This window comes from Salvelinus fontinalis, chromosome 8 (genome assembly GCF_029448725.1).
Source record: "Salvelinus fontinalis isolate EN_2023a chromosome 8, ASM2944872v1, whole genome shotgun sequence".
Classification (NCBI taxonomy): domain Eukaryota; kingdom Metazoa; phylum Chordata; class Actinopteri; order Salmoniformes; family Salmonidae; genus Salvelinus; species Salvelinus fontinalis.
Genome location: NC_074672.1, coordinates 13,186,765 through 13,192,901, shown reverse-complemented (window position 1 = coordinate 13,192,901; position 6,137 = coordinate 13,186,765). Strand labels below are relative to the sequence as shown.

The following is a 6,137-nucleotide window of genomic DNA, read 5'->3' as shown; positions in this document are numbered from 1 at the left end:
GGTATATGTCCTTTTCTTCACGGGGAAGATACTTGCACAATAAACACATGCCAACCAGGCTGCAAGGAGTACAAAGGCCTTATAAATGAGTAAACCACGCTTCTGGGCACATGTAAATACCTGACCCATGCACATTGACTCATAATAATCTATATACTGTTGTTTGCATTCTTTCTGATCTCATGGCATCATACCAACGCCAAACCCCTTGCTCGTATATCAATTTTCCATAGATACAGCACATGGTTGCTTATATTTTTGTCATACCATTGCAACCATGTCTAATCCATAAATTTAATGAGCTGGATAATTGTAAAGGAGCCTATATCATGTTGAGTCTAAACGCAGTGGGAACAAAGACAGTATTTTTAACTCCCACCTGTCCTCTCTGCCAGCTTGACAGACCCCCCCCCCATGACTGGGCAAGATGAATTCCAGGACCTATTTTAGATCAGGGCTATGAACTGGGACTGGGCTCTTCTCAGGCCTAGTTGGCTTTCACTTTTGTAAATTGGAGTACATATCACTTTTCCCAATGAATGTAGATACCATAGAATGTAGTATTGTAGCATGTATTATTTGTTTGCATTCTGAGGGTGAACAAATTAAGTGTATTTGGTCTAGTGCTACCCTGTATGCACTTATGGCTGTGAATTTTTAGGGACTTTAAGTGTGTTGATTTAATATTACCCTTGTGATATGTTGTAGTTATCAGTATTGAATTTGACCGACCAACTACAGTAAGTGTCTATTGGTAGTTTCTGCATGTTCACGGCAGGACAAGAATTTATTGCACAACACTGCCCTCTAGACAAGACATTTTTTAGGTATCAGAGCAGAGGCTCATCCTACTTATAGTCTTGAAAACCCAACACACAAGCACCACCATAGCTGCTCTTCCAAAGAAAAGCTCTCATATTTCAATTATTTAAGCTTCAAGTAGTTTAAGTAAGCCATTTTTAAACCTAATTATTTGTTTACAGGTTAGTATAAATATGTAATAAACGTAATAGCACATACTTTGAAATTGTGTGATTCTAGGAACTTCAGTGTTCCTAGTCCACCAGTATGACTTCATGTACAGGTCTATGCAACTAATGGTACAAAGACCTCTAAATGGGAAACTGACATTTGTTTTCCATACAATGTCAATGTATTGTCAACATGAAAGTGATTTTGTTCAAGGTTAGGAGTTGAAAGAGCATACTGGGTGAAAAGAATAGGAAAGGGTGGATCTATGGAAAGGGGGAATGGAAAGGGGGAGTGAAAAGAAAAGGGTGGATCTATGATAAAGAATTTGAAAGACAGCCATTTCTAATTTTGTTCTGTTTTCTACTTCTGTCAATTCCAACCTCTTCATAATCATTCTCCAGGGCTGCCACATCCTCTCTGGCCTCAGAGAACTCCCTCGTCCATGCCCTCACCCACATACCAGTGCACAAAGGCACGTTTGGCGTACATCAGGTCAAACTTGTGGTCAAGATGAGCCCAGGCCTCTGCCACAGCAGTGGTGTTGCTCAGCATGCACACAGCCCTCTGGACTTTGGCCAGGTCTCCACCAGGGACCACAGTGGGAGGCTGATAGTTGATGCCAACCTTGAAACCAGTTGGACACCAGTCAACAAACTGAATAGAATGTTTGGTCATCACATCACCACGGTACAGAAGGCAGCATGAAATGTACTTGCCGTGGCGAGGATCACATTTCACCATCTGGTTGGCTGGCTCAAAGCAGGCATTGGTGATTTCCGAGACAGTTAACTGCTCATGGTAAGCCTTCTCTGCAGAGATGACTGGGGCATAGGTAGCCAGAGGAAAATAAATATGTGGATAGGGCACCAAGTTGGTCTGGAACTCTGTCAGATCAACATTAACGGCACCATTGAATCGAAGGGAAGCAGTAATGGAGGAAAGTTGGTGTAGGTGGGACGCTCAATGTCGGGGTTCCTACGACAGATGTCATATATAGCCTCATTATCCACCATGAAAGCACAGTCAGAGTATTCTAGGGTGGTGTGGGGGGTCAGGATGGAGTTGTAAGGTTCCACCACAGCTGTGGACACCTGGGGAGCTGGGTAGATGGAGAACTCCAGCTTGGACTTCTTGCCGTAGTCAGCAGACAGGCGCTCCATCAGCAGAGAGGTGAAACCAGAGCCGGTGCCACCACCAAAGCTGTGGAAAACCAGGAAGCCCTGAACACTGGTCAGAGAAACACATCAATAAAAGGAGGACAGATGTCTACATTCTAATCAGATAGTTGATCAAATATTTTATTCATTCTGAGAGCCACCAGTTTGCGGATCCTGTCCGGCACCAGGTCAATGATCTCTTTGCTAATAGTGGACTGTCCACGGGCGTAGTTGTTGTAGCATCCTCTTTGCCAGTGATGAGTTGTTCAGCATGGATAACTGGCGGTAAGTCCCAGTGCGCACCTCATCTGAGGAGAGAAATCAGTAGTTAATGGAGGAGCTCAATACCAATGTAGTAAACAGGAAGCTTACCTATGACTGTGGGCTCCAGGTCCAGAAAACACAGCCCTGGGGACATGCTTTCCAGCCCCACTGAAGAAGGTGTTAAAGGAGTCATCTCCTCCGCCAATGTTCTTGTCACTGGGCATCTGTCCAGTCCATCAGGCTGGATCCCATGTTCCAGGCAGTACAGCTTGCAGCAGGCATTGCCAATCTGGACTCCAGCCTGACCCATGTGGATGGAGATGCACTCACACTGCGGAAAGAGTTGTATACAACTTTCTCAGAGAAATAACACTTTAATTTGAAAATCATTCAAGTATTAACTGTAAATACACATAGGACAAATCATAATCCAGAGGAAATTATCTCCTTCAAATTCTACTTTACAATCTTCAGAAAGAAAAAAGTTCTTATTGTTTATTATTTCAAAATATATTCTTGGACCAAAACATTCATCTAAAACTGGAATAGTAACAATAATATTTCATTAGTTTCAAAACAGAAATGGCCTAGAGTTTGTTTTGTTTAATTCTTAGCAACTCTGTAGGAGAGGGGGCTTGGGGCATGACAGAAAGTGCTTTCATTGTAGAAGATAGGGTACCGGTACACATCACCTGACTGAAGAAACAAGTGATCAGCTATTGACCAGACAACAGGCAGTGTTTTTTAGACCAAATATCAATCATAGCCTACCATGGGGGACTAATTTGACAAATCAATTATAATCTGACCAACACATTCCAAATAATGAATGCATTTGACTTCAAACTAATTTAGTAGACCTGCTAACCACATCTATTTTGATATGAAATGTTAAATCAAGGTATTTTTACTAAGGCACTCAATTTTTTTACATTTAATTTCAAACTGCTTTGCTGATATGCTCTTTGTTATTGTCAGATATTCTGAAATATCTCATGAAATATTTAAGTTCGAAATGAATCAACTTTACAGGTTACTTGTTACTTTCAGCCTACTTCATAAACGAGGCAATTTATTATGAGTGCCAATGACTGAGTTTACATTTGCTACTACAGTGAGTCATTATCCCTGGGTCACTTCCAATGCAGACATCAAAGCAGGAGAGAGATGTCATTAAGAAGAGACAACTTGACTTTGAACTGATGTTAGAGTAGTTGGCTGAAGTTATCAATCTCAATCATTTTGTTTTGCGTTTCGGTTTGGGTTACAAAACGACATCTGTGTAAGATGACTAAAACGTTTTAGTCAAATTGACAAATTGTGTTGAAAAAATTGAATAGAAACAGCTTTGATTTAACTATTGTAAGAAGATATGAAGTTATTGAAACTAACAATAATATGATTTGTGTGTACTCACCATTTTTTTTATTTTTTTATTTCACCTTTATTTAACCAGGTAGGCAAATTGAGAACACGTTCTCATTTACAATTGCGACCTGGCCAAGATAAAGCAAAGCAGTTCGACACATACAACAACACATAGTTACACATGGAGTAAAACAAACATACAGCCAATAATACAGTGAAAATAAGTCTATATACAATATGAGCAAGTGAGGTGAGATAAGGGAGGTGAAGGCAAACAAAATATATATATATAAATAAATAAATAAAATATAAAAAGGCCATGGTGGCGAAGTAAATACAATATAGCAAGTAAAGAAATAACACTGGAATGGTTGGTTTGCAGTGGAAGAAGGTGCAAAGTAGAGATAGAAATAATGGGGTGCAAAGGAGCAAAATAAATAAATACAGTAGGTAAAGAGGTAGTTGTTTGGGCTAAATTATAGATGGGCTATGTACAGGTGCAGTAATCTATGAGCTGCTCTGACAGCTGGTGCTTAAAGCTAGTGAGGGAGATAAGTGTTTCATGTGTAACGGGTGTCGTCGGAAGGAAGAGACCAAGGCTCAGCGTTCTTAGAGTTCCACATAATTTAATCACAAAGTGAAACTATAACAGGATAAAACAATAAAGACTACACCTCCCGAACAGCTTCGATGTGCAAACTCCCTGCACACAAACACATAAACAAGATCCCACACAGAAAAAGGGAAAAGGGCAGCCTAAGTGTGATCACCAATCAGAGACAACAATAGACAGCTGCCTCTGATTGGGAACCACACTTGGCCAGAAACAAAGAAATACAGAACATAGAAATACAGAACATAGAATGCCCACCCAAATCACACCCTGACCAAAACAAAATAGAGACATAAAAAGGATCGCTAAGGTCAGGGCGTGACACCATGTTTAAGTTGAGAAATTTCAAGATGTGGTTCCGGAGAAATTTTATTTTATTTTATTTTAACTCTCACAGGCTTATCTTTGGGAGACTGTACTAAGAAGTCTGATAGAAAATCTGAAAGTTGCAGCAATTTATACTTATATGATACAGTGGACAGATGTCAGAGAAATTCTACAGGAAGAGAGACTGCAGATTCTTTCAAACAACAATTTTATAAGATTTGAAAAAACAAAGCAATCAATAACAACCACTCGATCAGTGCATTGTTGGGAAAGCCCAACGAACAGAGTTGTCTCTCTCCTCTTATAGAAAAAGTACAACCTATTTTGTCTATGTGGCAGTTTAGCAGATGGGTGGATACAGGGATGGAACATGGTGTGTAAAAGCTGATTTAGCTTATCTGTTCAGATTAAGATAGTTGACGTTGCCACCATTGTCTGTTCCTTCCTGCATGTTTCCACACATCTAAGTTCCTGTAGATTGTGAAAACAGGATGTCACATACTGCGGTCGCACCCAAAGGGCTCTTATCTGTACGCCCAGACTTATGACTAAGTCACATAAGACATGCCTGTATCAGCAAAAATACTAACATATAACAATGGAAAATTCTCGAAGTAAAAACAGCATAGTTAAACTAATTAAACAGTATACAGTAGTATGTAATGAATATTACATTTCTACCACACAGACTTTGTCGAAACTGATTGGAAGATCTTATATGCCTTTCCCAATTGGTTATCAGAGTAGAATAGGTCAAAGTATCTCTTCCATATGTGTGTGGTTTAAGTAAGCATCTTCAGAACCTACTTTTGGAAGTTGAAGTAACACTGTATAACTGCAGTTACATTTCCAAAACTGCAGTACTACAATTACAGTTAGTATGTTTACAAATTAGAAAAATGTCACTAAATTGTAACTGCAGTATTGTCACGCCCTGACATTTACATGACATTTTACATTTGAGTCATTTAGCAGACGCTCTTATCCAGAGCGACTTACAGTGGAGTGCATACATTTTTATTAACTTTTTTACATTTCATTACATTTTTTACATACTGAGACAAGGATATCCCTACCGGCCAAACCCTCCCTAACCCGGACGACGCTATGCCAATTGTGCTTCGCCCCACGACCTTAGTTCCTTTTTATGTCTCTATTTTGGTTTGGTCAGGGCGTGAGTTGGGGTGGGCATTCTATGTTTTGTGTTTTGTGTTCTATGTTTTGTGTTCTATGTTTTCTATTTGTGTGTTTGGCCGGGTGTGGTTCTCAATCAGAGGCAGCTGTCTATCGTTGTCTCTGATTGAGAACCATACTTAGGTAGCCTTTTCCCACCTGTGTTTTGTGGGTAGTTGTTTTCTGTTTTGTGTTGCTGCACCTGACAGGATGTTTTCGTTCATGCTCTTTTGTTATTTTGTTTAGTGGTCTGTTTTAATAAA

General features: G+C 39.8%; 1 pseudogene; it reads right to left on the bottom strand.

Annotated features, from left to right (window-relative positions):
• Window positions 1-1,186: 1,186 nt before the first annotated feature.
• LOC129861426 (tubulin alpha chain-like) lies at window positions 1,187-6,098 on the bottom strand (annotated as a pseudogene).
• Window positions 6,099-6,137: the final 39 nt, after the last annotated feature.